The sequence below is a fragment of the Manacus vitellinus genome, unplaced genomic scaffold, assembly GCF_001715985.3.
Source record: "Manacus vitellinus isolate BGI_N305 unplaced genomic scaffold, ASM171598v3 scaffold_4_pilon, whole genome shotgun sequence".
NCBI lineage: Eukaryota > Metazoa > Chordata > Aves > Passeriformes > Pipridae > Manacus > Manacus vitellinus.
This window is the reverse complement of record NW_021940604.1, coordinates 15,919,060-15,943,655: the sequence shown is the minus strand read 5'-3', so window position 1 is coordinate 15,943,655 and position 24,596 is coordinate 15,919,060.

The following is a 24,596-nucleotide window of genomic DNA, read 5'->3' as shown; positions in this document are numbered from 1 at the left end:
CATATCAGTATCAGCAAACACAAGGTTCTTCGTGTCCCTTTTCTTGCCTAGTGCTTGGTTCACAGTGTTGCATCATCCAAAACACCTACTCCGCATTTTCAGCTTTTGCTAAATGACCCTCTGTTCACCCTGGTCTTTGCTTCCTCCTCTTGTGGCAGGAATAGCAAGTTTAGTCCTGTTCACAGCAGCTCTTTTTCCTCCGTTCCTAAGCACTTCTGAAATTTTCACCTTTGTGAACTAGCAACTGCTTTACAACTTTATCTAGAGATATTACTGGTCTTATAGCATATCTTTTCTCATCTATGTTCGTGGCAAAAATCTGTTCATAGAGGCTTTTTTTTTTTAATTATTTAAACTCTGAATTAGTTCTCAAGTTGTTTCTCAGGTTTTTATGTGAATGTTGCTGCGCAAACTCAGCTGTCTTCCATATGACTCCTGTGCTGTACTCTGACTGCAGACTAGTTTGTAAATGTACGTTGCTGAAAGTTTAAAAAATCCTAATAAATTATTCTTGCACTAAATGCTACCATAGCATTGTGTGGGTATTATGGGTACCCATGGGTGACCAGGCTGTAAGGTCACTGGCACAGGCACCATTTGAAATCACTTTTTTGCCATGTAAGAAGCTGGGCTGATGATATACCAGAACTGAATCTCAAAGTAGGAAACCTAGTGAAGTAGGAAATACCTCAAGCACTCTGGTGATGGGATCCCAGCTATGCTATCTCAAATGGACCATGGAAATTTTCAGGGTTAACCAAAATATAAAGTGGTTAGAGGTATTTTGGCATCTGGTGGAGTCTGAAACTGACAAGGTTCACTTGTGACCCTTTCACCACACCTTCAGGATGCTGGGCACAGTATTTTACATTACTTCAACTCTTTAGCTAGTTTCTTGTGCCTCACTTGTATGACTCCCATAGACTTTTTGATTGACACTGGTTCTTCCCCCCCTCTCCCAAATAATAAAACCCACAGGGAATGGTACCGGAAGCAGGAATTGAATTACGTTGCTTATTAATATACATAGATTGTGAAGCATATATTAAGATAGTTTTGTTAAGTAGCTTGAATGTGAGTTTTGCAAACAATTAGCAAAATACACATTAAGAACACAGGAATATTACAAAAATCAAGGAAAGTTACAAAAAGTCATCTGTGCTTTTTCAGGCTGATAGCACAAGTGACAACTTAGTTTTGGTTTGTGTCCTTGTTCTGTCAATACATCTATAAGGGGTTTGAGCTGTCTTACTAAGCCCCTGCCTGGGAGTGCACACACACTGTTACACTCTGATTTTCCCTGTGACACGATGCTAGCTTTCACCCTGAAGCTGAGTATTATTTTATGCCATGTGTTAATTTCCTGCATGAATGCCTTATTTACCTTCATTTAGAGTATGCTGCAGGTGGAAACAGAATAGTACTTACTGGCAATATTTTTGGTGGCAAAATGCTGAAGGACAGCTCAGGGTCTTGCATAGCTGCAGGGAATCACCACTGTGAAAGCAATTTGGAGGTGTGATTTGTCATTAAGGAGGACTGGTTTCTTAAATACTGGTGCTTCATAGGACTAACCACAAGTATGAAGTTTTGCAATCTCTTAAAAGCAAGCAGATATAATAATTTCTGGGCTCCATTCAAAAGCGACTCAATGGGAGTCTTTACTGGAATTTCAGCCAGTGTTTGATCTGGCTCTCAGAAACACTTCTTGTTGTTTGAAAGTATCTGGTAAAAACAGCTGAACTCTTGGGGATAAAATCACAAATTTATGTAGTAATTGAGTATGGTTCTTTTACTAAATTGTTATTAAGTATCAGTAGCTGTTCCAGCTACTTTTTTTTCATGTAAGAGACAGTATTTATTGCACATTGCTCTGTTTTATGAGCATGATAGAAGTTGTATGTATACAATTTATATTAGTTTTTCTATAACTCAGATACACTGACTTTGGGACTAGTAGTTATAGTGTGTATTCAACATGGGTGGCTGGATCTGCATATTCATTAAGACAACTTCACCCAGTACAACAACATTTGTAGAAGACACATTCAGTAATATATCATAGAGAGGGATCATTCCTTTGCAGCGTTTCTAGTTGTTTTCCTTTGTTACTTGGAAAGGTTTTGATTTTCAAAGTTATCTTCTAGGTACTTGCACTGTATATACAACTTTCAGTTGTCTTGGAGGTTTTGTATTTGTTTTGCTCTGCAATCATCAGATCCTCTACTGGATCTTCCGAACAATGGAGCTGATATTTTTGAAGTAGTAGGGTACAGATTTCTTTAGTTACAATTAATATCTAAATACATGGGCAAATTTACTAGTCTGTTTGGGCAATGTACATTTAAATTTTTATTTTTCCTTTTTCTCCTTCACTGTTCTCTTCAAGGGTTAATAAAACTGCTTTTTCGTGTTTAAAAATATGTTCAGCAAGAGAGAGGTTTAAATGTTTATGTCTGTGTTTATGTGTTTGTCATATTGGCTGGTTATTAGAAGTAGATATTCACATGTATATGAATGCATATGTACATGCATATAAACTTAAACCATAATTGTGATAGAATAGAAAAGGAATGTAGCTAGATGCGAAGTGTTTGTTTTTAAGCTTTTATGTTATGTGCTTCTCTTCACTTCTAGGAGTGCAGAAATATGGTTCGGGTTTGCCTTGAGGATGAATGCAGGGGCTGCTTAAATTGCAGCTACTAAAACATCTTATTACCTTTGCATTTCAGGACCAAAAGTGGAACAAAAGTAAAAGCACAAGGAAATACCTTTCAGATTCAGCTTATACAATAATAGTACAGTAATACATTTAAGCAGTCTAGAACTTGCTGCCATAAGATACCATATGAGTCAGAAGTTTAGCACAATTTCTATGAACACTTAAGCCTCAGGGCACATCACTTCTAAATTCAAATTTTAGAAGCATCTTTACCTATTGAAAGATTGTTCCAAAATTGCCAATTTCATGGTTACTTGCCCTTTCTTCTGATGCTGGTCACTGCCAGAAAGAGTGTGTTGGACTAGATGAATTGGTCTGAATAACTGTGACAGTGGCTATATTTGTTATTGTCAGGAAATTGTTTCCGCTGGTATCTTACCAATAAGAGGACTTCTGACATGTATGTAAAAAAATCTGTGATAACACACATATTGTGATGATTTTAGAATGCACAATTATACCATACAAACTGATCAGCCTGTTTTTTATTGGGCAGAAATTAATCATAGAATCATATAATCGATGGGGTTGGAAAAGACCTCTGAGATCATCAAGTCCAACTCTTGATCAAATACCACCACAGTTACTAGAGCATAGCACTAAGTGCCACATCCAGTCTCGTCTTAAAAACCTCCAGGGACGGTGAATCCACCACCTCCCTGTACAGCCTATTCCAGAGAGTCTGATTACTCTCTCTGTAAGAAATTTCTTCCTAATACTCAACCTTAACTTCCCCTGGCAGAGCTTAAGACCATGCCCTCTTGTCCTACTGCTGGTTCCCTGGAAGAAGAGACCGACACTCACCTGTCTACAACCTCCTTTCAGGGAGTTGTAGAGAGTGATGAGGTCTCCCCTGAGCCTCCTCTTCTCCAAGTTAAACAACCCCAGATCCCTCAGCCTCTCCTCACAGGACTTGTGCTCAAATCCCTTCACCAGTCTTGTTGCTCTTCTCTGGACCTGCTCCAGCACCTCAGTGTCCTTTCTAAACTGAGGGGCCCAGAGCTGGACCCAGTACTCCAGGGGTGGCCTCATCAGCTCTGAATACAGGGGAAGAATCACTTCCCTGGTCCTGTTGGCCACACTGTTCCTGATCCAGGCCAGGATGCCATTGGCCTTCTTGGTCACCTGGACACACTGCTGGCTCATGTTCAACTTCCTGTCAATGCAGCCTCCCAGGTCCCTTTCTGCCTGGCTGCTCTCCAGCCACTCTGTGCCCAGCCTGTAGTCCTGCATGAGGTTGTTGTGGCCAAAGTGCAAGACCCAGCACTTGGTCTGATTCCAACGGGATGATGTTCAACAAGACCATCTCTCCAGCTTGTCCAGGTCCCTCTGCAGAGCCCTCCTGCCTTCCAGCTGATCAACACTCCCCCCCAACTTGGTGTCATCTGCAAATTTGCTAATGGTACACTTGATCCCCTCATCCAGATCATCAGTAAAGATATTAAACAGAACTGGGCCCAACACTGATCCCTGGGGGACACCACTAGTGACCGGCTGCCAACTGGATGCAGCCCCGTTCACCACCACTCTCTGGGCCCGGCCCTCCAGCCAGTTCCTGACCCAGCACAGGGTGCCCCTGTCCAAGCCGTGGGCTGCCAGCTTTTTCAGGAGTATGCTGTGGGAGACGGTGTCAAAGGCTTTGCTGAAGTCCAGATAGACACATCCACAGCCTTCCCCTCATCCACCAGGCAGGTCACCTGATCATAAAAGGAGATCAGGTTGGTCAGACAGGACCTGCCCTTCCTAAACCTGTGCTGGCTGGGTCTGATCCCTTGTCCATCCTGTAGATGCTGTGTGGTTGCACTGGGGATGATCTGCTCCATAACCTTGCCAGGCACTGAGGTCAGGCTGACGGGCCTGTAGTTTCCCGGGTCCTCCTTGCAGCCTTGTAACTTTTTAAAGAAACATGATTCAGAGTTCTGCTCCATCTAATGAAAGTTCAGGATTAGTAAATAATGTACAATATGGGATGGGCAAAGTATTTCAGATGAGCAGCTTATGACCTTTTCAGGAAAACAAACCTGAAGCTTCTCCCAAATTTCAATTTTTTTCACAATGATTTTTGGTCTATGACTTAGACTTCTAATTGTGTGGTAATACAAATAAACTGTAAAACAACACTGGTAAATATTACATTTTTTCCTGTTTTTTCCTCTTTTCCTGGATTCAGTAGTAGCAGCAGAACTAGCAGTCCTTTTAAAGTAGTGAGGATACATCAGAGATGAGCAGGTATGCTTCATGGAAACTTTCCTGCAGTTACACACAGGGGTTGGCATTTTTTTTTTTTTATTTTCTTCTCTGTAAAATTACTCTCTAGTAGGTGTCCCAAGTACAAGGAATGTAAGATTCATGTCTTCTAGTTTTAAATATTGACAACTTTCCCCAAGTCAAGCATTCTTGTTAGGATAGATTCAGTGTTAAATTTGTTTAGTTTAAGGATTTGTTGTATTACAGTCTAAGTACTTCTAGAAAAAGGATATCAAAAACTAAAAAAGACTCAGTATACTTTAAGTAATCTTTTTCTTGATTCCTGACTCATAAAATTTAAAATTGACCTCCAGAACATCAGCGAGGCCTCTACAAACACTTAGCTGCAGGATTCCCCAGAGTTGAAACAAATAGCTTTGAAGAATTTGTTAGGCTGTCCTCAAGGAAAAGGGAAGATTCAAACATTGTTTTAGAATACAAGCTGATCTCTCTGCTACATTTGCATCCAAGATAATTCTTGAAGTTTCCAGAAATTTATGAAAAAGAGAACCAAATTGCTCAAAATTCTGTTTAAGAATATGCACCAAACCTGTAGGTTGTTGGACATGCTGCATACCTCTGTGCTGTAGAGAAAACAGTTTTCATTAATGAAGCTTCATTGGAACCTGTAAAAATATTTAGCAAGGACCTTGAATTGTCATTGAAGATTCAAAAGCAGCAAACAAAATATACATATACTGTGTGCTATTTGTGGGGACAGAACAGACTGATGCAAACTCCTGCTGAGAGGGAGCCAAGATGGTCAGATCTGCTTTGGTCATAAAAGTTATTCATTGGCAAGCTTGCAGTTTAGAATGTCAAATTATTAGGTCCTTCTGGCATGTTATGATTTTCTTAATTACAGTATGTTTACAGATTTTGTTGATGAGGTCACCACAGGAGCATAGAAAAGAATTTAAATCCCTAATTGCTGAGGGACAGTTAGCAGCAAGAGCACCTTTACAAACAGCTGTAGATGCTGCAGCTACCATGTTACGGTCAATGGGAATGTGTGTTAATGAGCCACTATCTTCTTGACTCTGGAGTTCTGAGATCCCAGGAGCAGTGTAGTCATCAAAGGAGGATCTTCTGTTTGGATGATGTGAGTTAATTCCGCATGAAAAAGCACAATGCCCTTCACACTTTGGAATATTTATTGGCTGATGTTTTTCTTTCAATATATATATGACTACAGCAAAACAAAACAGGATTTTCTGAGAGCTAGTCCATGTACCGAGTAGGAAAAAAATAAAGAAATTTCTTCTTTGCGATGGCAGAAGACCCTGCTTCCTGCTCAAGGTATTACAAAATACTGTGTTTCTTATTGATTTTATCTAGTAACAATCCTGACAAGAGTTTTTTGAATTACCATTTTGGCATGCTTACGGATTTTAGTCACTTTTCTTTGCATTGCAAACTATGTTTTCTCATTCTTGGTATTGAAGTACTCAACACCATAGACTTCAAGGACAGAGAACATTTTAGGTTGCCTCATACCTGTCCCCAGCTGTTTCAGCTTCTGCTTAGAATCCACTTTTACCAGAATCTGTTTCTACAGGAAGTGAATCTTCTCTATGATCTGCAACAGGGGAAGAAGTTCCTCATGAATAAGGAAGAATTTCTATTCACACTATTTCATGATTTTTCCTATACAAAGGAGGGCTTGAGAGCTCTCCCTACCTTCATTACACTGTTGCAATTGAGAAAGACCTCCAACATTTTGTTATATTCTCAGATGATATTAAGTACTTGACAACACCTACAGATCAATTTGCATATTTTTTTGTATGGCAGTACTCTTAACTGTGTCTACACTAGATAACATTATCTGAAAACATAGTACAATTTAGACATATAGCTAGCAGTTCTCTCCTTACTTACTTCTGATAGAAAGATCCTGGCAAAGTGAAGAAAAAAGGCATTTTTTTGCAAAGACCAGGATGACCTGTGTGGTGTAGGAGATACAAGCTTTCGTTATATCTTCTCTTTATGTAATTTGTATAAGAACATAATGTCCATAGAAGGACAGACCTAAACTCCAAGTAGCCTATCATGCTGTTTCCAACACCTTCCCAGCACATGTCTTGAGAATAATGCGGGATCATGTACTGATACTTCCCCAGTATATTCTCAACCTCCAAGAGTTAGAAGTCAGATGGCTTCTTTATAGTCAATATGCCTACGTGGATTTCCTGAACTGGTACAGGCTTTCCTGGAACTCCTGGAACTTTTGTCATTCATCATGATTTTCTTATCCAGGCCTTGAGTTCTTGGTAAAAAAATGCGTTCCTTTGGATCTCATTTATCTGCATAATTTCACTAGTCATCATCTGACTAGGGAGATCCTAATCTCAGTGTTTAGATGTTTCAGTCTTTTTATGTAATAAGAATTAAACCTTCTAGATTTTTCATCAGAGTTCTAATTTCTCTGTTATGAAATTTATCTAAAGATTATCTAAAAGGTTTTCAGAGTTTATAAAGCAGTGTTTTTAAGGTAGCTGGGCTAGAATCTCAGGGTGGTACAGTTCCATCAAGTTGGATGGAGACACCTTTTTATACCTCTTTGAGAGGCATCCCACTCATGGCAGATTCATTTAAAGTTGTATGGATATTAATTAGAGGATTCTTCTGCAATATGTACTTGTTTTGTAAGAGTAGTATTTTGTAGTCTATTTTTAGGGTAGCTCCAAATTCCCACAGTTTCTGCAATGGAGAAAGACCTGAATGCAGCTTTACCTTTCCCGTTCTGGGCACAGAGATCACACTGCAACCTTCGCCAGGTACTGCAGCATATTCACTTACTGACACTTTGAAACCTGAAAGTACTTCATGGAGGCACATCATCTATGGGGTGAAGAGCAGACATGTCAAGAAGCTGTATTCAGCTTTTCTATTAGTCACTAAAGTCTATTTTGTTCTCAGCTCTGGGCATTTCTGTGATGCTTACCAGCTTAGTTACTTTTGTTATTCTTTTGACTGTGTTTATACTTTGATTGACTTTGAGAAAAATGTGATTGTTTTCTCAGCCCTAGGCATCATTTATAGTTTCACATACAGAGGAGTAAGCAAAACCAACGATATCTAAATTAACTGCTTGTTTTACCCCAAAGAAACCATATTCAGATGAAATATAATTCTAAATATCCTAATTCTGCTTAATGCTCTGCTGCACTATTTGGGAGAGTTAAATGGTATAATCTTCAGTACTCATCAGAAGCTCTGGGCAAGGAATGAGCATTTTATGGCTTATCAATCAGTGGCTGCTGAAGACCTTGCAAAGAAAAAGGAGTTTTGATTGGTTAATGTATGCATTTCTGGAGAATTCAAACCCTCTGAACGTAATATATTGTACTGCCTGAACAGGTGAGCAAAATACCAACTATCACATAAAGATGAATCTGACACTGCACCATCTACATTTTTTGTAGAAAATCATTACAGCTTTTCTTTTTAAATAGGCTGTATAGAACATCTCTATGAAGAATACTTTTAAAGTACTCCTGTGCAAATAAACTACTATGTCTAGATAGATTCCAATTTCATAATGACTGGGGTATGTAATACTAGCTTCCCCATCATTAATAACAAATTTAAATGTCTCCTTAAAGCCTGTTGATCTGTGGAGGTAACTTGCCAAGCTATCTTCAGTGGCCAGTGCCATTCATGTAGAGATATTGGTGCTTTGGGGCTGGGTTCACTGATACTGCCTTCAGGCTCCTAGCAAAGCAGGATCTGGTTTCTCTGGATCTAAACAGATCTGTCTTAACAGCTTTACCATTTATCATTTATAACAGTGGAACTATCAAAATGGCAACGTGTGGACCAGCTGCACCAAGTGTCTGCACAATGTTGCAGAGAAGGTAATGGTGCTCATCCTTACAAGCACCACCATCAGCTGAAGTTAGAGCAGTCAAATGAATTGTGTCTACCACTGAGGGTATCGTACCTTTACTAGGAGGAGTGTTCTGGTTTAGGAATGGTAATTCCCAATTCAGGGTCCCCTCCAAACCACACACTTCTCTCTCTAGCTCCTCTATTTTCACCTCCCTCTCCTGACTGTGGCAGGATGTAGAGGAGAACTGGAGGCACAAAAGGCAAAGATCACAGGTTGAGATAAGAACACTTTACTGGAAACAGCAATGAGATAAGAAAATAAACAGTAATAGCAACAATACTAATGACAGAAGGCATAAGAAAAGAAATGATTCACATGGAAAAAAACCCAACCCTGATAATAGACAAGACCAGGAGCTCTGTCTGCCACATTTTCTCAATCAGAAGGAACCCCTTGTCCCTGGAAGAGTGTCTCTTTCTCCTGCCCCTGACAATGAGGTGAGATGGTATAGAATAACTTTCATGTCCTAGCCATGCCCCCTCCCAGCTACTGCAAAAAATTAACCACATCCTGTCTGGAACCTGGACAAGGAGCTACTGGCTATTTCTACTCTGCTTGATGGACAAGGCAAATATTACATGTATGAGATAACTTTCTGCTTGCAGTTCATTGCTGTGAGAGAGGTACTCAACTGGTCAGATTTAGATGGTCTCCAATATCTTCACCCCACCAAAATGATAAAAACCAGTAAGGTTGGAAGATTTGATCCCATAGATGAAATCCAATACATCTGATATCTGAACTCCTTAAAAAAAACATTTCTTAATAAAACATCTTTCTAAAGAAATGGCTATTTTGTGATTGTTCTTTAACACAAAATGTTTTAGAAGTTCAGCCTGGTGATTATAGCAGCCATTGTAAAAGTGTAAGGAACTCTAACTTACATGTCAGTACCCTAGGTAGAATTTTTAAGAAATTAAACCACTGTATTGAATTTCGGCATAAAAGATCATGTAATAAATAGAGTAAAACATATTACTAATTTTAAACTCTTAGGTAGTTTACTCGATGCAGACTAAGTGTCACACTGGAAAAACATTCAGACAATTAAAAAAAATAATGAAAAGTTATGCTTCCATAAATCATCACATTCCTGGTTCATGTCATCATTTTCCTATCTTATTCTGATGCATTTCAGAACTTATAGGCATACCAGCTAAGGCAAGTCAGAGAGGTCACTGGAGACAGAAAACTCTTCTAAGTGTTAACACAGCTAATCAAGAACTCCAGTATGTTCCAAGATTTTCCTTAGGAGGGAAAGACGACGCAGCTCTGTATCATTTTCAGCAGCTGTTATTTTGGAACTGACCATCCAAGACAAGTGGGATAAAATACCTAGTAGGATAAGTACAGGGATTTAAAGACAAGATCATTTGGAACAGAGACAGACATATATCAACTGTCAAGAGCTGGAAATATTTCAAAAACAAGGGGGGAAAAAGCTGTGTGGAGGTAACTTGGTTGAAAATCTTTGAAGCAATGCGGTTCTGTTAAAGGCATGGATCTGATGTCTTAAGAAATGTAAAGCCAGATGTATGTCTGTATCTCCAGTTTCAGTTCTGTTGTCTTTGATTGCAGCTATCACTTTCAGTAACAGAAAATGCATGTTATTAATTGTAAATCCGTATGTGATATTCTAGCAAAGAATGACATAGTGCCATAAATGCACTGACTTGCCTTTAGTGTCCTATTTTCAGCAACAAAAGGAAATAAGTCTTAAAACTTTACATAAAGCTCTTGTACTGTATATTTCTGTTATTCCTGATTCATTGAACACTTGCTTGCAATAATCAAACTTGTGGAGAAAATGGCTATAGAATAAATGTGGAAAAATAAAAGCACAATGTCTTGTGCATTATTATTGCTATTAATCAGCACTGTGGGACTTGTATGATATTTTCATAGTATATCTTGCATGTTCATATGCGGTACTTCATCTATGGAAAATATTGCAGATGAGAGAAACCAGAAAACCCCAGTAATTTTATGTAGGCAGGTATTTCAGCTGGGCTTCAGTTTAGTGCAAAAACATGTTCAGTTTTTACTGTAACAAACCCCACATTGTGCAAACAAATGTGAATATGTACTTGGACGGTCACCCAAAAGATGGGACAAACTGCCAGAATTTTTGGTATTCTAGCAACAACGCTATTCTGAACCAGAACTAACAGGGCCTTGCTGGGCCTCACAGAGGAATAGGGAGTCTCCTAGACCAGCTTAGCCCAAATTTTCATAATAAGCAAAGGGGTGAATATTTTGAGCACTTTGGCCCCACCTAGTTTGGAATGTTGCACTTTGCAAGTTGAAGACTGTAAGTTTGCTAAAATTATGGAAACAACTCAGGTAAATGGTACAGTTGAGTAAACACCTGTTCTGCATGTGCTGGGACTTTCCATACACTTCAGAAGGAAATGTAGCTGAATGACAGTGATCAGAACCAGAAGGAGTGTAGGATTGGTCAGGAGCACAAATCCTTTTTTGAGAGACATTGTTCTTTGAGTCAGTAAGCCCATAAATATAAACTGTAAACTTTTGGCTCTCTGTCTACATGGCAGGAAAAGCGTCTGATTACAATAGGTGAAGCGAGTAAGTGATTGGAAGCTTTTCTCCTGCTTTGATTTAGGATTAATTTTCCTTGATTACTTTTGATGTGTCTACACCCCATATTAGCTTAAGTAATTCGTAGTCAGTTGTGAAGGTTTTAACTGACCTTTGTTCAGTGCCAGCAGAGGTTATAAGGGAGTTATTGTGTTTTTGCTGTGTGGTAGGTAACCTATTTGTGTGTAGGGTTGTTGCTTGGGTTATTTTGTACAGCTGTTAGCTCTGGTGTTTTGACTAAAAGTACTTGACAGATTATAGAAGAGCTAGTGCATTCTCCTGAGATTGGAGGGGAAAAAAAGTATCATGAAGAGGTATTCAAGCGCTTTCAGTCCTTCAGTGATTTAGTTTCATCATCACAGATACTAAACTGGTTACCAGGCTGAATGAAAACAGAATCTCAGGGCTAGTGATGCTTCCAGATGGACATGGCTAAAAGCTTCAGCAAACTCGGTTTAGTGACTTTCTAGGGGGGAACAAGAAAGTGAGATTCTGCATGTATGTAAGGCTAGCTTTGCAATGGTTATAATGTCATAACTTTATAAAGATGTCTCAGTGGCCAAAGTGCAGGTACTTATTCACCTCTGGTAAGGGTGAGTGATTAGTGTGGGTGGATGGATTAAATTAAATTCCGTTGTGAGTTATTCTTCTATCTCCCTTCTGCAGATCTCTCTTATCATTTCAGGTCTGTTACTCAGAGTGTGTGGGAAGATGGCTGGAGTAAGATTGCTTTTTTTATCTGAGTGTAGGAGGTTTACCACTGGATGTGGTTATTTTATGTGTCTTTTTTTGTGGTAGAAGGTTGATGCATGGGAACAAAGAGAAATCTGTTGAATCTTAAGGTAAATAGAGGATTAAGGACTTCAGTAGGTGTTATTCTTCAGTGCCATCTCCCCTATAATCTTGTAGGGCTGATTTGCCACAGGGAAATTGGTTAAAATAAATGTCCTGGGGTAAAAAACCCAGGATGTTCGTGAAGATATTGAATAGTAATGGCTACTTAGGTTTTAGCTTGTCATGGAAGTTGCTGTTTTGTTTGTATTACTTCTGAAGTTGAACTAGTACTCTGATCTCTTGAGTCATGGAGACATGGATATGTAATGATTCTCAGAGTTTCAATTGCAAGAACTTTAATCCTCAGTATAGTGGTAGGAAACAGATAAATATATGGCAAGAAGTATAAATTAAGTAATATTTCCTAAAGCAAATTACAAATAATTTATGCAAGTGTACAAAATTGATGATCTTTTTCTCTTGAAACACAGTCTTTTTATGTGTCTCTCTTTCTGTATGTATATGTAACATAAGGTTGGCTTGTTTGCTTACACAGGCTTAAAAACTGTCTCCCCTGAAGCCAAGGGAAGAAGTTTCCCTGATTAATAGAATTAAACCTGTGTTTTTGCAGGTTTGTATTGCATGGTCTATGTGTGTTCAAATTCTTAAGCACTTTTGCATAAAGGTTTCTGTGTGATTTTTAATATAGAGCTGACAAATTTTGAGTGGAAGGTTTGCTTGCAAATAGTCTGTTATGTATTTAAAATTATACTACATCAATGAATTAAGTTGTCAACTTGTTTTTGCAAGCAGCTTGACTATTTATGGTCAGAATTTACGTATTGTGAGAAGTCAGACTGGTCTCTGGGTAAGCATACACCAGATTTGTTTGGTGGCGCAAACAATTTTTGCATATGGAAAAATACTTAAGAAATGGAGAATCAGGGTATATCCTGAGGTGGAAGGTATGCACAAGGATCATCAAAGTCCAACTCTTGGCTCATCTAAGGACAACCCCAAGAGTCACACCACGTGCCTGAGAGCGTTGTCCAAATGCTTCTTGTACTCTGTCAGGCTTGGTGCTGTGACCACTTCCCTGGGGAGCCTGTTCCAGTGCACAATCACCCTCTGGGTGAAGGATCTTTTCCTAATAAGCAACTTCAACCTGCCCTGACACAACATCATGCTGTTCCCTTGGGTCCTGTCACTGGACAGCAGAGAGAAGACATCAGTGCCTGTCCCTCTGCTTCCCCTCATGAGGAAGTTGTAGACAACTATGAGATCTCCCCTCTCCTCTCCACTCTCCTCTTCTCCAGACTGAACAGATCAAGTGATCTCAGTTGCTCCTTGTGTGGTTTCCCCTCTAGACCCTTCACAATGTTTGTAGCCCTCTTTTGGATGATCTCCAATAGCTTTACATCTCCAGTAGCTTTACACTCAAACCTGCCCATAGCACTCTAGGTGAGGCCACACTAGCACAGAGTAGAGCCGGACAATCACAACCCTTGACCCGCTGGCGATGCTTTGCCTGATGCCCCTCTGGACACAGTTGGCCCTCCTGGTTGCCAGGGCACTTCTGACTCATACTCAACTTGCCATCAACCAGGACGCCCAGGTCCCTTTCCATGGTTCTACTCTCAGGCCTTTTGTTTCCCAGTTTGTATGTACATCCAGGGTTGCCCCGTCCTAGGTGCAGAATCCAGCACTTGTTTTAATATCTGCTAGTTTGACTGTGCCTTAACAATAAGGTATGTTTTGTAGATTATTCTACTGTAACAAGTTTCTTGCTTTCAGTGTGAATATCCTTTTCATGATGTTTGTTTCCTGTAAGTGAACTGAAGAAGGGCACAGGACTTTAGTTGCATGAGAAGAAATTTTGTTCTAGGTTATTGGTTGATTATATCTTCAGGTTTGAGTGAACCATGAATTACGTTTAAGTGGCAGAGAATAGGGGAAACATATGTAGTTGGACCTAAGATTTCATGTGGGAACAAGAAGAGATCAATATAGAATTACAGTTAAGGAATTCTAATCTTGGAAGGATGTGACCATGATGTCATTTATTTGATGTAAGATGATAAGACTTTTAATTTTTAAGAAATTGCCCAAAGGCTAGTGTAATAAAAGTTCTTTTAATGAGGAATCACTGGGTGAAATTCCTTGGCCAGTGTTCTGGAGCAGGTAACTCTAGTTAATCACGCTTAGAGCCTGCAAAGCCAGAGAAAATCTTTTTTCCTTGGGTCCAAGCTAGTAAAAGTATCCTTCCTGAGGATATAGCAAGTGAACACTTGTGTAGAGATTTATTGAAGCTATGATAGTTTTTACATAGAGCAGAGAAATGGAAGGACTTCACTTTGCATTATTGAATTCTATTGACCTAATAGCTGCATTGCTGGTGGTCTAGAAGATGATCTAAAGAAATATTCAGATGGAAAGCTAGATAAAGTAAAAAGTTCCAGCTTTATGACAAAACTAGACATGTTTGGGAGAACAAAGAAATGCTTCTGATCAGAGTTTTAAAAACAATGGAATTTCTTTCTTTGACAGCAGAAAAAATCAATTGAAATTTTTCATCCTGTACACATAGTCCCAGAGTTAATGCTCTCAATCAAAAAAAGTGGATAAATTTTTTTTTCCTTAATTAGCTCATTGATAAAGGAAACATGATGAGCTCTCTAAAGTGCAAGCTAGTGTTAGAAAAAATAGCAGTTAGCCACTGAAGGATAGCTGTAGAACAAAGAAAATGGGATCAAGTGTGGTTGCAGAGATGGTCTTGCTTAAGAACATTGTTCATTCTGTCTTGCTTAGCTTTGCAAAATACGAACAGGCTGCAAAATAGACATTTATGGTATGATCTATGGTAAAATGGAGAGTGCTGCATTTTGAGAACTTATTTTTGGATGCTGGAAGACAAAATTAAAATGCTAAAAGTCTTCAATATAAGGTGGCTTATGTGGTGATCAGTCACTCTAATATAACTCAGCTGAAATCAACTAGTGAAAATCAGTCTCCTGTTAACTTGTTGAATTGGGACATGACTGCTTCTTTGCTTTATGTATGTTGCAATATTTTTGAAAATGTTCTGGTTACAGCTATAGAACATTTTGCAGGACTCTGGAGTCAGTGTTCAATTTAAAAGATGTATTACACATAAGAAGCATTTAAGATTAAAAGGCTTTATTTTGGGCAAGTAAATTACTATAGTGCCATTTAAATCTGCAACAGTGTTTACGATATAAAAGAAGAATCTTTGGGACTTTTTGTGCTTCTGTAGACCAAAGCTTCAGGAAGCTTTATAGCAATACATATTCCAAGATAAAACTGTATTTTTATAGCTAAATTCCCAGAGTGGGAGCTGCCTAACTCTCCGAATTAATACTGTAGCTAAAGAACTATAAGAGACAGGAAGAATAAAGTTCTTGGAAAATGAGGATGATTAACAGAACTACACTTCTTTGAGCGTGCGTAGTCTTTAATTAGCCTTAGGATACAGGCACTTTTGAGTATTATTCAGCCTGTAATCATATACATTAGTATTTATAATCTCACAATAATGAAAGATTAGCTGTAACTGAGAACCATTCATTTTAGTTGTGACTCCATTCAAATGAAGGTACAATCATCTACTCTTGTATACTGGACTATGCTTGATAGCAGTGTGGGCGGTTTCCCTAATGCTGTGAGTGTTGTGGCTTTCTGTTCTCCATCTGATTGCTTCATCATGCTCTTTGCTCCAATTGTTGTACTTTTTCATACTGACAAAGTGATTGTGCACACAAAGAGGAAAAGAGGTAACATATTCTTATGGAGTTTTTTAGTACTTTCTTTACCCTTTGTTTCCCAAATAGCATCAGTTGAATGACTGTTGTAAGCACTTTGGTGCAGGCTGGGCTGATGCACTTTCTGTTGTCTGAAAAGAGACAACCCTTGTACTTTTTAGGACTGATAGGAGGTGCCAGAAATACCAGAGAACTGATGCTCAAACGTATTTAGAAAACCAACATCTAGTAGATATAATTACAAATACTTAAACCCTTTGTGAAAAATCTCAGCTTTGTGATTTGAGACATGTTCTTTCTCCTCTCACAAACACTGTAGCATTAGGGAGGTGGCAGGTGACAGGAGACAAAACTGCAGGCTCTAATGCTTGATGTTTGATGCTTGAATTCCAGCATCAGCTGGAATACTATGCATCATGTTGCTCCAACTCCCTCTTCTAGTTAATTGCTGAGGGTGAGAGACACCCTAAAGCAAATAAGCGCTCAGGATGAAAAATTTAGACCAGTGTAGATTGTTTTGTTCAAATCAATGAAAATGCAAAACAAAACAGAAAATTCTGAAGGTTTCAGTGCTGCTCTGTTTCCCAAGTTATCTAAAGCTTCATACTGTTTCTAGAATACCTACCTTACCTACCTCTTCAGAGAGAGTTGTGAGAAGAACAGGCAATCAAGATGATAAATGGGAACATGATAAATGGGAGCATTTGTATGATTAAGGTTTTGGGAACTAGACTTACTTTCAGCTGTAGTGTTTGCATTTAATTGGACCATTTATGTTTACCAAACAATTAAATCTGTGTTTCTACTTGGAGAGATTCTTGCAAAAGAGTGCCTGAATGAGGTCCCTTGTAATCCAATTCTGATTCTCTTTATAGCCAGGACAGAGATTGCTGCTGGAAGAACCTAGATTAGGCATTGAAAGATCCAGAGTTCTGACATGTTATATTATTAGGCTCAGATTAGCTGAACACTGTCTGTACCAATGTGTCCGGAGGTCATGAGGGTACTCAGGAGGTTGAGGGAAGTCTGAAGTGCCACAGGAAGGTAGAATAGTGCCAGTGCACCACAAAACCATCCAGAATCTTGACACTGATTTGAGGCATCTAGTCTTGAAAGTGTTTTTTGGGGAATGTGGTTCAAAAGCTTGCAGCTACTGGAAACGTGATCTTCACCCTGAAATAACAAAATCACATCATGTATTTGAATGCTGATAGTTAAATGATCTACTGTATATAGGTTTTTTAGTGAGTTATTTGAATAAAACCCAGCATAACTGACCATCTTCCAGTTCTGTCAGCCTTGACCTGGATGAGAGTGCTGCTACTGAGACAAAAGCAAATCAGTGGCAGAGAAGCCAACAAAAAATTGGTTGTACTTTGCCTTGATCCAGCCAAGCTTATTGTACGACTTTCAGTCTATGAAGGTTGTCCATGTCATATATTGATCTTTTATGTATTTAAATGCTTTGCAGAACCTTTAGAAAATTTTTGCCCTGGCTCCTACTTAGTAGTTAAAAACACAAATCGTCCTTCGTCTTTTTCTGCTATTACACTATGGTCAACCTGTTGCCTGCCTGTATAGGAATTTTTAGTCACAGTTTGGGGGAAGTTATTGCCAGTCGTGGGCACCAACAGTATCAGATAAATTGGTTTCAAAAAACTGTGGAAAAAACTTCGAAGTTTCCTCAACATCCCTGACATTCACTTTAATTTCTCATATTTGTTGCCTGTAAGCCTCTTGGTGGCTGAGAAAAAGAGGGTATTGTCTCTCATCAACAGCAGGACTGTTTGCCAGCCCTTCGACTCAACAGGAGAATTTTGAGCTTTTGCAAAATTTGCAGTTGAGCAGATGGACAGCACACAGGAGGCCAAAATGACACAAAGGGAGCCCTTAGTTTGTAGAGCACAGTCTGGATCTGTCTCTAGATTATCAGCTTTGTGCCCTCTGCAAACAAGGCTGGTAAAGAGAAAAGAGTACGGGACTGAGACTGAACAGAAATACTGTGATGAGTGAGAGCACAAAATGTGGGTCAACGCTTTTAAACGCCCTCCCTAGTTCTTCAAGCTGGGTAGGAAATGTAAAAATTGCAAGATTTGTACACAAGAAGCTTTGCTGTCCTTTCTTACTCAGTTAGCAAACACATGGGTAGTTTTTCAATTGTTTCCACCAAAAAATGTTGAGGCACATCATTGTGACCTTGCAAGACATAGGGTTCCTTTCTAGTACAGCTTTCCCTAAAATTTTTTTTAAGCAAAAAGCACTAGCAATGTGGAATCTGGATCAGATTTTACACAGTGACCCTAAAAAAGTGATTAATGCGAGAGGATAGCCTTTTATCTCCAGAACTAGGAATGGAAAAGAAATTAATTCATGGGAAGGAAAAGGGAAAAAAAAAAAGAGAGAAAAAATTAAGAAACACATTAAGGCTTAAGAACTCGTCTAGTCCTCTTCCTCATCAAAGATTTTTTCCTTTGTTGGAGGCTGAGGTATTGGCACTTGACCCACAGGACTTTAAAGAAGAAACTCATGACTGATTGTTCCTGAAGGATTTCTTTGATACTGTAGTCAAATAGTCATAAAAATTTCAGAGTTGCAGCTGGCAAAGGAAGAGGGGTGGACAGAGGGGCATGAGGCATGGGCAGCAGAGAAGGAAGGAAGCTAAAAAAGGAGAAAAACTAATAGTAAAAGGATTCTAATTCTTTCCCCTTAAAACAAGACATGTAGATATATTTCGAGATCCTTGAAGGGAAACTCTGAAATGTCAATAATGTGGCACTGAAAAAAAAACAAACCAAAAAAAAACCCCACACAGCCAAATCCACTGATTTTTACTAAAAGCATTGCTCTTCTGGTGTAATGTATTAAAAATAAATTTAAAAGGTAAGAATTCAATTGACAGTATATTAGATCTCTCCCTAGCAGTAACTACCCACTTGATATTTTTCTGGAGGTAGGTCATAGCAGTGACCTTGACAGGGAAGTATTAACCCTGCCTTTAGTGGTCTGGTTTCTGTAACTCTAGAAAGTCAAAGTCCATGGGAAAATAGATATGTCAAAGGGAAAACAAAATGTTTAACAATACAAGAATATCTAAAACACGATATTTTCTTTCTTTCAGCCCAATCATGTAATGAATGATTACTGAAATACCAGGCAGATATTAGCCCCAAGGGGTCAGAGGCTGGGAAATTCAATCATCTTTTCTCCCTCTTTCTGTTACATGGAGAGGCTCCCCAGGAGGAAAAGCTGTCCTGCTTTAAGTCAACATGGAGCATCATTTGCACTCAGCAAAAGGAAAGCATGCCTAAGACTGGGATGAGATTACCTACACAGAAATTAATGAACTTTCTTATAACTTGGAAGACATGCAAAGGAGACTTTATCAGTGAATTGACTTATCATTATGACGTCATCAATTGAATCAGATCTGGCAGTGAAATTTCTAGATCACTTATAGGGGGCACCCAAGTCAGTGCTCAGAGGATTAATATCAACTAATTCTAGCCATCTACAATATGAAGATTTGTGTGCAACAGCTGATTTATTGAAAATTTAGGCAATGAAAATAAATTAATTCATTGGAATGCAATTTGATGTACTTTAGATGCCTACTCTAGGATGAAATGAATTACTCCCAAGTAGTCCCTGTTTCTGTCCCTGACCTCAAAAAAAACCCTAAAACTCCAAACAAACCCAAAACCTAGGTAAGCATCTTAAATATTGTCAGCTACAATAACCAACAAAATAGGTTTGTTAAATTGATGTGTTTCTGCGATTGAAGTCAACTACATTCCTGACTGATGCAGAGCAAAAGACAGATGCTCCAAAGTTTGTGTTGAGGAACATAACTTTCAGTTTGGGCACTATAAGGACAGGCATTCAAGGTCCAGCATGGCTGGAATTCAAAAACTGTGCCTGGTGAAGTACTTGCAGTGTAAGACAGCAGTCCTGTGAATGCACACCCAGCTTGGTATTTTATGTTGTTGGGATTTAATAGATGTATTACTCTATTTGGTCAGCAAAACTTTTCTTAAGAGCTGACTTCCCAACTTACTTGAGCTGAATTTCCATAAATGTTTCCATTTACAGAATGTAGTGTTATATTTCTTGAGCCCATTTCATTCTGAGAAGCATGCTGTAACGTTTTTGCTGGCCTCTCGATATCATGGCCACATGTTCCTCAAGCAGGTGTTTGTATGCTGGAAATACTAATTTAAATTGATTATCAAGTCACTTCTCCTTCACAGAATATTGGGTACAATACTGTAGCAGGAAATGAATCAACATTTACAAAGAAACTGAAGTACTGTTTCAACATGTAGTGTTGAATCCTCAGAAGCAATAATACTGCATTACTTGACTCTTGCAAGCTTTGGGTTGGGGCCAAGGCCTGATGTTGATCTGTACAATACATTAATGTCCTAGAAGTTATAAGAAACAAAGTGATTGTATGACTTATAATTCTTCCTAAAAGTATTTGAGAAAGCTTAGTAAAGTGCTATGACAATTTAAATAACCTTCCTATTTGCTAGTTGAAATTAAGTTTGTGTGAACTAGGATTCCATTCCAGACTTCTGGTTTGTTGCTCAGAAATGTCTGTAACATTTTCCTCTTTGTGCTGGCTTTTACCAGTCATCTTTCCTGCCTGAATGTGGTTCTGGTGGTGTATTACCCTGGACTTTTAGCAACAATAACAGTTCTACCATTTTTAAGTGTATGAAAGCTGAGGGAAAAAGCCTTTCCTCTTCAGTGACTTTTTGGATTTGTGCTTAGAGTGTTCCTCTAGCCAATGAGGTGGGAGATAGAAAACTGTAATAGCCTCTACTGTGGAAAAGCAGATTTCAGTGTTCTGGTGAAAACTGGTTTTAGTTTGAGCAAATGAGGAGGAAACTGCAAAAATATACACATACAGTTTTTGTGTATTTTAAATAACCATTTTAATGTGATGTTTATCACTAAATATGCTCAAATAACTGTGGATATTAACCAAGGACTTTGCAATGGAAAAGCTGTCAGTTTTATATCCCAAATAACACACACAAATACTGAGCAATAGCTGTTTGCTTACAGCATTTCCGTAGTTATTTTATCAGTGTTAAATAGATCACTGTGTTTTCAGTATGTAGCTGTTCTATATTAATTTTGTATGTAATCAAGCAACTAAACTTTGTACAAGAGGGGAAGCTAATGACAACATATCTAATTTTCACGTTTGCATGTATGTAGCTCTTTATGTGCTAGAAAACAAATTTCATTTAATTTTTTTAGGCTTCAAATGCAAATTTTTGTTGGATTTTCCCCTGGAAAAATACTACAGCCTTTCACAGCATCTCTGAATCATAGAATGGCTTGGGTTGAGGGACCTTAGAGATCAACCACTTCCAACACCCCTACCATGGGTAGGGACATCGTTCACTAGACCAAGTTGATTAGAACTCCAACCAATCTGGCCTTGAACACTTCCAGGGATGGGGCATCCACAACTTCTCTGGGCAAACTGTTCCAGTGCCTCACCACCCTCACAGTAAAGAATTTCTTACCTAATCTAAACCTACTCTCAGTTTGAATTCTTTCCCCCTTGTACTGTCACTACATGCTCATGTAAATAGTCTCTGTCCATCTTTCTTGTAGGTTCCCTTCAGGTACTGTATTTAGGTCACTCCGAAACCTTCTCTTTTCCAGGCTGAACAACCCCAACTCTCAGCCTTTTTTCATGGGAGCTTGTTCTATCCCTCTAATCATCTTGGTGGCCCTCCTATGGACTCACTCCAACAGGTGGCCCTCCTATGGACTCACTCCATGTCCTTCTTGTGCTGGGGACCCCAGACCTGGATGCAGTACCCCAGGTGGGTCTCACCAGAGCAGAGTAGGGGGGCAGAATCAGCTCTCTTGACTTGCTTGCCACGCGTCTTTTGATACAGCCCAGGATGCAGTTGGCTTTTTCAGCTGATGGCAACAAGGTTGTAGAAATTCCCTTCATGCAACTGATGTGAATTCAATCCCTGTGGTAATGTTCTTAAACTTTTAGCTCCTTTGGTATCAAGGGAATTGTAGTGGAAAGGTTAGTCAGTTGTTGGAATGAATATAGGGTTATTAGAAGATACACATTGATATTCTGGAAGCTGGTGTGTTTTTTTTAATGCAGTGCATTGGTAAAAAAATGTATTATTTATGTACTTAAAAATCCATGTTATGAAAGAAGTTAGAGTTTCAAAATGAGTCTTGTACAAGCATGGTTAATGGACTGTGTCTGGGATTCCTGGTCTGTGATCAATGGTGTGTTTTTTCAACTGAGATGTGAAAGCTGAATTTGTGAAAGAAGAACTGTTTATCATCTCTTTCCTGGGTTTCTGATTCTGTCCTGGAGTTTCTGATAGCACCTATGACAGTAAGATGATTGTTTCTTTTTAAAATGCAATACATTTCTATATATCACGTTAATAGTTGTGTTCAATGTAAAAAAAAAAATGGTGAAAGACCTTTTTATGTATTACTCAGATCTTTTGATAAGTGTGTTTTCCAAGAGTGGAAGGAGGTAGAGGAATGAGAGTGGAACAGGCCCAAAATGTTCTGTAGAAAGAAATGAGTGTGTTACTTACATGGCAACATCCATCATTGCTGACCTAAAATTGAATATCCATTGTCTCTCGTTAACTTCAAGAGGAAATTGAAACATTTCCAAATGCCACCAGAGATTAAGAATATGAATTGGTTGATACAGTATTTCGAAGAATAGAGTGCAAAGCTGTTAATGAGTTGTAGTGGCTGCCTTCTCTAAGAAAGACAAGTTGCTTTAATCAGAAAGGTCATGCGTGTCAGATAGCATTATTGTTTCCTGTGTTAGCTTGACTCTACTTCAGTCTGGGAGAATTAAGATTTCAATGAACATTACTAATAGTTAAGACACATGTCTGGAGATGCGGATGCTTCTGCATTCAGCTCTGCTGAAATTTCACTTTTGATTTATTGACATTGCTATTAAATTCTGCTTAAATACAACCAGCTTATATGTGTCACTGGAAACCCTTGAATCATGCAAGTGTTAAATTTATAGCACAGAAAATAACTTAGGGATCAGTGAAGCACAGCTAGATCCACCTTGGATTTGAATGCTATGAGCACCTTCATCATCCCTAAGGTTCAAGTGATATAGTCATATTTCTTAGATATACTGAAAAGAAATTGAAAGGGTTGTGATTCAATAAGATTGGGACTCAATCAATTTGGGAACTTTCTGGAGACAACAGTTCTCTGCTGGTGTTCAGGCTCTCCTAGATGTTTTGTATTTTTTTAGTGATCCAGGGTGTTAGATAGGCACCTGTTCGGAGGAAGTATTCCAAAGACAGTGTAAATATAGACTTTGCTCCTCTTTTTCCCCCTGATACATTCATCATTTTTGTGGATGTGTAAGCTGTATTAGAGCTAGCAAGTATTACTCACTGCAAAAAAAAATACTGTAAGTATGGGCAAATACTTCCAGATCTGTCATTATTTGGTACAAAACACCAGTTTCTCCAAATACATTAAACCTTCTTGACACACTTTTGTACTATATGATCCAACCCTGCGTCAAACAAGTTTACAGGTTTCAGTGGAGTGTTGATTGAGGACTTGTTGAGCAAGTTTTCCTTTTCACAAAATAGCAGTTATCTGGAGAAATTCCATCCTCCTGAGCATCAGAAAATGGATCAGATTTCTCACTCTTATTGCTCTATGGTCTGTTTGATTTGTGTGATCTAAGTCATGCACTGGGTTTGAATTTCCCTGATTTGGGTGGTTGTTGCTTCAACCTGTGATTTCTTAGGCAATCTGAAGGACTTTTCTAGAACAGGATATTGTAGTTTCTCTCAGACCTGGTATTTATCACATGGTTTCCTGACTCCTGAGCATCCTGACCAGCCACAGTATTGCTGAAAGTAGTGTCAAGTTGTTTTTGTTCTTGACTAGTGACTGTGAGACATTAGTCATATCAAGGAAATGGTGAAAATTTACACAAAAAACTCCCAAACCCACCAACATGTTTTAAATGGTATTTCATAGTGGGGTCTCCCAAATAATGGAAAACTGCATGTGGGTTAATCCAAGATAATATCTTTATTTTTGTCATATTTGGGAATTTTCTATGATTGTAATTTTACTATATATGTGCATGCAAAAAAAAAAAAAAAAAGGATATGTTCATCCATTAGGAGATCACAAACTGGTTTTATCCCCAAAATGGAAATAACTGAAGTGGCGGAAAACCCCCACCACCACTCATTGATCCTGAAAATGTTTGGTGAAATGTATCCTGGTAGGCATTTCACCAGTACTGGCATTCTGTCTTCCTGCAAGCTTCTCTAACCAGAACAGCAGGACATATGTCAGGTTTGATAAGAATCCCTCTCCTAGCAGAAACAGTAGTGTTACTGTTGACCTGCAGTGATGCTAGACTGTGTAGAAAGTCCTTTATCACAGCTTGAGTGGAAAGGGAGGATAGTTATATCATGTCTATTATATCTATATAGATACAGGGAAGAAAAAAAGGACAGAAAAATGTAGTGGAAATATATTTAGCTCATTGTTACTACTATAAACCTTT